Here is a 9,863-nt window from a genome sequence, read left to right on the forward strand (position 1 = left end):
CTTTGGAGCAAATACATTATTAGCCGCTCTCATGCTGTACTCTCAGTATGTGGCAGCATGTGTGTGCACACACCAAAGCAGAGCATACATGAATGTGTGCTGTGTGAGTGATCTCCCATTGGGAGTCCTGTAGAGAGAGCATTAATCAGACTCAGGGGACCCGGGGTTCAGACAGGGCTTTCTACAAGGCTTCTGTGTGTGTGCCTGGGTGTGAGTGCGATGCAGGATAGGGCGCAGTGTTACAACTGCTTTGGCAATGCTTTCACAGAGCGAGAAAAGCAAGATCACGATGAACGTGTCAACTGGACACACTCAACCCACAAGGGCATTGTCACAAAATGTGTAAGCTAATCACGGTATAGGCCAACAGCTCCTTTAAGTGAGCGGCTCTTTCCTTTCCTCTATTCCATTGATCAACAAAATTAATGGTGTGTTCAGGCGACAGGTGACAAAGCAACAGGCTACAAGTCATTTTCGACAGAGGCTGCTGACATGACGGTACAAAGAGGCGGCTGAGACTCGTCCCTGCATGACGGATGTGACGCTCCATAAATCAAAGTTGAGATGGCCTCAACTTTTTTTCATTTTGTAGCGTTGCCGCTCACAGTGTGAACAAACAGTGAGAGTTCACAACCACGCTCGCGGCTCTTTGCGGTGGCGCTTTGAGCTAAATGCTAAAATGGCATGCTAACATGCTCGCTGTAACAATGCTAGCATGCTGATATTCAGGAGGCATAATCTTTAACACATTAACCATCTTAGTTGAGTGTGTTAGCATGCTGACATTAGCTAATTAGCATTAAACACAAATTATAGCTGTGTGTGTGTGTGTGCGTATTGATAAAGAATATAGTCCATGTAGCGTGAACACAAGGTCATAGACAACAACTTGCAGGACTTTAACACAGGGCAGCATTAACCGGGTGATTTAAGCCACACACACATGCACCAAACATATTGTCATGTAAATACACTCCCATACACACCCAAAGACACACGGTGACTGATTTACGGTAGCAGAGCTGTAAAAATCGATCGGATTCAGGGTCACCTTAAACGCAGCGGCAATGTACATATCTCATCCCTCTATCTGTCTTATCCTCCTTTCTTTACATCCTTTAGAATCCCACGTCCTGCCATCCATCTGTTCAACACCCCACATTTCCCTCATTTTTTCCCCTGATTTGTCCATTCAGTTTTGTTGTTCAGTCAGCATTTTCATTGTCCTCTCTTTCCTATCGTTCCCAGTACCTGCCTATTCTTTACCACATGTTTCCACATGGTTTGCAGCACCTCATAAATTATATCTTTCTTCGCATCCTTCTGTCACAGTCCTCTATCCCCCCCAGCCTGCCCTCTTAATTCATCTCCTTAACCCTTTATAATCTGATTGCATCTGTGTCTTACTCTCATCAATTGTACGCTGTTAACCTCACATTCCAAGTGTGTGTGTGTGTGTTTACAGGAGGTATAGTTGTCTTGTGTGGCAAGTCAAGAGGATTACTGCTGGGCATATCAGTGGGAGAAAAGGAAAGTTGGAGGGAGAAACAGTGGAGCTGAAGATAGACGGAGGCGAGGGGGAGGTGAAATAGGAACACAGACCGGAAAATGAGAGGAAGTGGCTGGCAGCAAGAGCATCAAAGACATGATTGGAGTTATGAGAGTAAATTGAAGTGGACAAAATATTACCTTTCAAGAGGAGGAAATTGAACGCGTTAAAGGGAAACTTTGCTATTTTCAACCAGCTTTGTCTCATTACAGTGTGGGCAGTGTATGCAATATAGTGTATGATCAAATATAAATCAAGATTCTCTTACTATATTGCCTATTTCTTGCCTCAGATGTTTTCAGAAATGTATTCTAGTGTACTGTTCAGCTGTAATAGGACAAAATTTGTGACCAGCCCGCCATGGCTTGAAACTGGATGAGCCAAAAGTAAGCATCACCCAACTCACAGTATGTCACTTACCAGTGGGAGCATTTAGTGGTCTGGTGGTCTCTGGTCACATAGCACCAATTAAAAAAATATGTATGTTTTCTACTGCATAGACAGCCCAGTTCTATGAAAATAACATCTCTCCAGCAGTGTTCAAGTTTCAGAAACGTAATATCAGTTGCCCAGCTGAAGATTCCTGCAACAGCTTAAATGTCAAAACTGTTGCTTAATTTCTTAGTCAAATGCCTGAAAAGGAGTACAACGCAGATCATCATCAGGTGAAATGCAAGAGTAAAAAAAAAATGGAACAGAGGGGGAAAAAAAACCCAAGTTGAAATGAGGAAAAAGACTGAGCCAAATCAACAGAGAAAGACAGATCCTGCTCAGTGTATGACCTTTTCCTCAAAAAGAGAGACAGATCGAGAGAGAGAGAGGGAGAAGGCTCCGTGATGAAACCCATTCGTGTGAGCCTGGCTGCCAACAATATGTTGGTTCTCAGTATGGTGCACTCTTTGTGTAATCCTAACTGCCCACACATGGGCATTCAATACAATACACAAGCACACACAGAACAAACACACGGACTCTACACATTCTGCAGCATTTCACGCACCCATACCCCCACATGCCCACACATGCAAAGGCTTAATTTATGGACCCAAACACATATGTGAAGTGAGGCTTCACACACACACACACACACACACACACACACAGAGGGGGATGCACAAAAACATGTGTGGCACGCAGACACGAAGCATGACACAGTTTACCTTGGCTCCGGACTCACTGAATGAATCACCCAGAAATCTGTCCCTCCTGTCCAAAACTCTTAGCCTCAAAATCCTATTCTGCTGTAAAGAGCAGGAAACAAAGTCAGTGGATAATGTTGCTTCATGTCTCTATGACTTGTCATACAGAGGACAAGGGTATTACACAACAAACGCTGTGAAAAACTCTTCTTTTTCCAAAAATGATACATCCTTTGTGCCATTTTCGCCATCAGATTTTCATTTTTGCCGAAAAATATGAGCCAGAATTAAAGTTGTTAGTGTTTTTTTCCCCAACAACAACAATGTTTAGGCTTGCTAAGAGGTTCAGCAACATGTAAGAATATGTCAATAGCTTTGCTGGCCTTTCCCCATTCCATTCCCATTTTACTAGTCTTTTGGGAGCCCGAGAGCCTCCGAAATGAACAGACATCGTGAGCTGTATCTGAGTGATTTAACCCCCCCTTTTTTTTGAAGACCAACATCACAGAGCAATTGAGAAATGAGAAGGAGAGAGAGGGAGAGTGAAAGAGAGTTATGTGGTTCTGTCAAATGTTGCTCTGACATTTAGGTCAGGCCAACGCTCTAAATGGCATGCAGACAGATTTACTGAGGGCTTTCAGAGGGGCCGGCTGCTTGTCTTCTGACTGTCACACACTCAGGGCCGGCCTGGTCATCGCTAAAGCTTTTCTTAACCCTTTGCTATGTTTGCCAACATGTCAGTGTAATCCTTAAACGAGTCTTTTTGACCTTGGCTTATATGAATGCATTTGTCATAATTTAAACTTTATTTCAGTGTTGTACACATTTACCTTGCAGCTTTTTAAGACCCTCTCCAATGAAAGGGAGTTTTTAACCTTGTTAACATGCCCGTGTGTTGTTTTCAAATGCTACAACACATACAGCATTAGGAGTGAAATAAGCAGTCATGGCTGAACAGTGTATCAATGATTCAAAAACAATGATTCAGACATGCATGGTTTCATATGTCACATATCTAAGGAACCAGTCTCATTAACTTGCATAATGGGCCAAGTAATAACTTTAACAACGATGCTATTACCTATGATGTTTCTTCCTAATGACACATCTTTATGTTTATCTTGGTAGCGTGGTAGCTAACTTGTCAGAGCTGTCAGCGGAGAGCCAGATTTATCTGACATTAGCAACACATTGTTAGCTGCTTGATAAACTTGTCAAGCTAAAGGCTCATGTTATCTGTTTCTAACCTTGTATGGAAGGATACTTGAAGGTGACCCTGTATGATTTGCTGTTCATCTTTGGAATCAGTTTCCGGTTGGAACATATATGGCTGAACTACTCCTTATATATGTCCTATATTACCACCGCAACTGTGTGGTGTACAGTAGCTGACAAAAGAAAAAAGAAGCAGAGATTTGTGTGTTTGGTGAGCGGAGTCAAAGGTGAGTGGGTATGCACAATATCACAGAGCTGCAGGCAGCAGCGGAGGGCTGAAGGAGATTTGAATAGAGGCAGGGACTGTATGCACATTCATAGCTCTGCATTTATGAAATGAAGGCAAAGGTGTAGAGTTACATCCCAGCCGTTTTAACGCATGAAGGGATTTTTAATCATGGTTTCGTCTCATGCTAGTCTGGAGATACAATAGCTCTTATTGTCAGTGTAGCTGTGGGGACTTATTTTAGCTTACAAGTTGTTTTTGCAGGTATGCCAGTTAGAAGTTTCACGTTAAAGTTAGAGGTGAACATTTCAAAGAGAGATATCTGCCCTGGAGTTTCTGTTGTTTATTGGAGTGAGCTTCCACCCCAGGTCATCCAACACTTCATTAGCATTAAGTTATCAGTCAAGATGCTGTGACAAAGACCTTTTTTATTGAAGAATCATTGCTATGGAAACAGCTTTGGTATAATTTACTTGCTGCTAGCTGTAAAACATTGTAACTGCGAACAATTTATACAATTTCAGTTTGAAACTGTGACCTGTGGACGCTGGGACCGGACTAGAGCTTGAAGCAGATCAGAGGGTGCTTTATGTGTTTTTGTATCTGAACATTTCTACTGACTCAAGATGTCTGAGCAATGTTGACATACAAATATTGAAATACTGAAATATTAAGAGCTTGACAGCACAGCCGCATTGATTAAAGGTAAAATCTCTATTTATTGGATGTATTTTCAAATCATATGTTCAACTTTTATAAGCCAGAAGACTTCCAGAGGACTGCCTGATTGGTTCCAGTCCCTAAGAGGGCTAGAATAATAACAGGCCTCCACCACGTGATTCCACTGATTAATGGTGGTTATCTGCTTATTTAAATGGTACAATACAAAAATGATTACTGTTGTTCCAAATCACATGCTAAAACTCTTCCTGCTGGCCCCGCCGTCACCTTCAGAAACCATCAATTATAGGTTGAGGTAAACAGAGCGAGCAACGCGCTGTTGTCAGGAGGGTGTTTGAGGTAAAGAGGCCTTTTTGACAGAAGACATTTTCAGACATCACAGTGTGAAAAGCACACATGTAAATGATGTAATTAGTAACAGCTGAATTCCATTTAGCTGCTTCAGTTTCAGGGTCCAGGTATTGTTTGGAAGCATCTGTACCCGAAGTAGCTGAAAAAGCACCTGTATTGTTAGCTTTTAAGGAAAAGTGGGTTTTTGGTCTTGAAATTATTGCTGAACCATGTAAGTGGCTGCATGCTTGCTTGCAGAGAACAAAGAACTGCCTGGCGCATTGTTTTTCTAGGTTCAGAAAGGGCCACTGAGGGGACATTTTCTCAGGAATGGCATGTCTCCTTGCATTAGTTGGCTGAGTTGCAGGACGGCATTGGAAAAAAACAGCTCAACATGATTCACTCTGCACTGCAAAAACGTCCATCCTGATCAGCCACTTCCTCTAGCCCTTGTGCTATTTTTCAAGTAAAATGAGGTGAGATTATTTTGGCCACAATAGAAAGAACAGTTTGTCATCCGCTGCCGCCATCCAGAACCACATGGAGGACAAACAGAGTACTCACTCAACCCATCATCACCTTTTTCTCTCTTTTAATATGCACCTTGTAGCTTTGTGTTAAGTAAATAGGGTTCAAAATATTGTTCCTTGTCTTCTTGATTCATTTTGGAGCTGGCTACCCAAAGGTTCTCGCCCATGCACTCTTCAGCTTCCATCTCCTTGTCACTCTCCTAAACTAAACCGTGACTGCATCTGACTAAAGCTCATGTTCCAGTTACAGTTATACAGCATTCCTTAGGAGTGAAATATCTGCCCATCTTCCTACTCCTCCTCCTCTGCTGCTCATCTTCCTCCTCTTTCTTTTCTCACACCTCCTCGTTGCGATGAAACTAACCCAGCCGACAGCACTAAAGATGACAAACAGCTCTGTCATCGCATGGTAATTCTGCAAATGAAGGCAAAGGAAACAGGAGCGCCGTAATGAGTGCTATAAAAGCACAAGATATATTGTGATATATTGTGTTCTCTAAAAGTGGAATATATATATATATAAAAATCGCAGACTGGTCCCAAACATTTGATGATCATCATCATGAAAAGTGAAAAAAATGGTTTTATTTAAAGAGGTAACTTATTTCACAAGTAAACAAATCAACTGAATATTAAAATGAATGGGAAAATGGACTGAAACACAGGTGTACATCAGTACTGATTGATAGATTGATTGATGTGGTTACCTACACCCCCCATCCCCATCAATCACATGTATTTCTTTCTTTCTTTAATGTGACAACAAACACATGAAAATGTTAAGAAATAGCCTTGAGCCTTGTGGTACTACTCCACTGCTTCATTCTCAGATGAATCCTCCAGCAGTCAGTATACTGCAATTAGTGTTGAATGGGAGGTGACAGTGTCCCACGCACGCACAGCTTTCAAATGCCAAGTGACAACAGCAGAAAGCCTGGCTGTCTCAGTGATGCAAGAGCCAGCAGACATCTGGGAATGTCGAGTTGCTAAGGGTAGTCGGAGACAGAGGCAAAGGGGGGGGAAGGGAGGGCATGCAGCTTTGGTGGGAAAGAGAGAGGCCGAGATGACAAGGAGAAGAGGGGGGGTGAAGCTGGCAAGGTTGAAGGTTGATGGAGAGGAGCACGGGATGTCGAAAGGGAGGCTGCGAAGGCGGGATGGAGAGATGGTTGAATAAAAAGTGGTTCCCCAAACGGAGAGAGTGTGGACGACGCAGTCTGTCAGGTCTCCAATCTGTCAGCAGAGTGCCTCTGTTCCCCTCAGGCCGCACAACACAGCCCTGCCTCAGTTTGCGCTCTCATCCACTCGCATACCATGTCCTCACGCACCCTTTTGTCCAACCTACCCGCCCCCCCCCAGTGCACTTCACTGCACAGTGATTTTTTGCCATGGGCATGAAAAATAGATTGTTATGCGTTCGTCGGTTTCATGCAAAATTGCATCTGAAGTTTAGGATTATGCAGATGATGCCGAATGTTTGCTTGAGGTGATCACAGAATTCCTATATTATTTTAGCATCAACCAAAAGCAATAGCCATGATTTTGATTTCAGACCAAGTGAGCATGGAGCGGATTCTTTGAAATGTGGAGCTGCACTGTCATCTGCTGGAAGAAATGTTGCATTGCATGCAGGATTTTAGAAAAAAAATGGGTATTTTCTCACTGAAAGCTGTTGGTGAGTGCTCAAAAGTGTGCAACAATGTCATGGGTTACCTTCCCAGTAGTATTCTCTTAACATGAAGCATGAACAAGCTCCCTTAAAGGCAGCATGTACCCTTTCTTCCTCATTTTATCTTTCTATCATCCCATTATCACAAGATAAGGGCAGGAAGAAACAGTCAGTGCTTTAACCTTTGAGCTTTGATGAGTTATATTGGCCGGCAGGAAGCTTGTGTGGAGTGCTAATGCAGGAATGCACCCCTGAGAATATCTCTCACATGATAGCGCCGTCCTTATTATAGTTTGCCTCTCTCTGTCCTGGCATGCTCACGTACACAGAAACGCATACCAACACACACAATCTTGTACACACACTGTAATGTGACACAGCGCATGAGGAGAGCATCACCGTACAGTATGTATGATGATAGGCTCTCAATTTAGTTGAGACTTGAATCACAAGGTTCTGGGTGCGATCCACAGAGTCAATTAACTTGTTCTTCTTCTGCAACCCTGGTGAACCTCGGCAACCTGATGTGAACCAGGGCACAAGCCATCTCAGGCTTTATTTCTGCTAAACTTAGAAACCTGTTACAGATTCTTCTATCGAGATTAGCCTTGTGACTCTTAGCATCCATGTTTCGTCAAACGTATCTGAGAAACTGTGCATGAGGTGACATAATTCATATATTTTAATGCGTAAGAACAGCTTTCACTGTATGATATGAGTCATACCCAGTTTTTAAGGCATTGCTTTACCATTAGTATTAACACTATTTCATATAAACTACTTTTATATTGATATTTTTCTATATTTTCGTATGGCTAAACAGGTTAACAGACAGATAGATTAGACATAGCAGTTTACTGTAGTTGCATTATTTATGTTTATTAAAGTCTCCTTATAGCTACTGTACCTCTCACTGCCATCTGGATTTGTACTCGTGCATCCTATGCCTCTGCCAAGCACCGATTTATTAATGTTACATGTAGGTATGTGATGTTTGTCAGTAATATAACAAGCAGCCTTGCACCTCAGGGTAACCTCAATTCATCAAGATTCTGCCCTTGCATCTCACTTTCTTCCCGTCACTGCTGCTTTTTGTCTGCATGCACCACAGTCACGTGTGCCAGGTTTGGTGCTGTGCCTCCTTAGAGCAGTGCCCTGTCAAGAGTATCCTTCTGCTGTGCCAACATTGGCTTTTGGCCAGTTTGTTAACGGTGCCAGCGTGGGACTGGAGCCAGCTTACAAAAGGTCAACATACCCCAGACGGGATCAAGTGACTTCTACTGAAGTGCAGTGTCACTCAAACCGCCACTTTATCGCACACTCTGTCACACAGGGAGACTTCTCTGCTTGCGATGGATGTGCAGATAATATGTAGAGTGATACGGCAGCACAGAAGCATCCGTGTAAGTATAGTTACAGAATGAAAGATGACACAATGACTGTTGACATTATTAGCTGTGAAGCGCATTATATTGTAAAAATCCATTTCTGAATGGTCGGAATGTGCTCAAAGCATACTTTCATGTATTTCTCCAGTACCATATAATCATGTTTTGTGTGTTTTTTATGCTTCTTTCAGGGTGGGAATGGCTACATCTGGCACATCCATCAAATGCTTGCTGGACAGTTTTTCTTATCAATACATGGAGGTGTGAAGCACACACAGGTACACACAACTGAAATACACATTATCAGAACACATACAGAACTACATCCACCCACTCCATGTCCTTGCAGCTGCAGGAAAGTCTATTAAAAGATGTATTTTGTCACTGATAAATGATTACCTGAATATAAGTGTGTAATTTGTTTCCCCCATTACTCCTCCTCAGCGGTGAAATATATTAACTTCAATTACCAGCTTCACAGTGAACAACCAGCATCTTAATTATCATCAAGGTTAGCATCAACTATCATAATTGGAAGGCCTTGTGTCCCTTTAAACATATTTGGAGCATTAAAGTAAATGCTTGGTTTCACTCAGTAACTATAAATTACAACCATCCGTTACATCATAAAATACACAGTACACAATACACTATACACAATATAGCGTGTGTCTGTGTGTGTGTGTGTGTGTGTGTGTGTGTGTGTGTAATGCAGTTGTTGCACTTGCTTGTTACAATCATATGGCCATTTGTGGATGAGTTAATATGTTCAACATGCTGTCAAAGCAGGATGTATAAAGGATTTCTTAAATGCATGTAAGAAAGAAGAAGGGAGTTTTATCCTGTTGTATTATTGACCTTGTAATATAGTGCCTTTACTAAGTCACATGAGCAGGAGGGGTGAAATGGACTATTTGCTATGTGAGTTTGATTTCATTCCAGCGCCTGTCCGCAGGCTCTAAAACTGAAACGATAAATGACTCCTTCGAGAGAGGCAAAGATGGGAGCATGGTTTTCACTTTAAAGACCCACTGCGAAGATTCAAAGAGCCGATTTATCTGATAATCAACGTGTAATTCTGCTGAAACGTCCTCAGATTATGCACTTCAAACGTCGCCATAATTCTGACCTTTTTCTCA

The sequence above is a fragment of the Chaetodon auriga genome, chromosome 22, assembly GCF_051107435.1.
Source record: "Chaetodon auriga isolate fChaAug3 chromosome 22, fChaAug3.hap1, whole genome shotgun sequence".
Classification (NCBI taxonomy): domain Eukaryota; kingdom Metazoa; phylum Chordata; class Actinopteri; order Chaetodontiformes; family Chaetodontidae; genus Chaetodon; species Chaetodon auriga.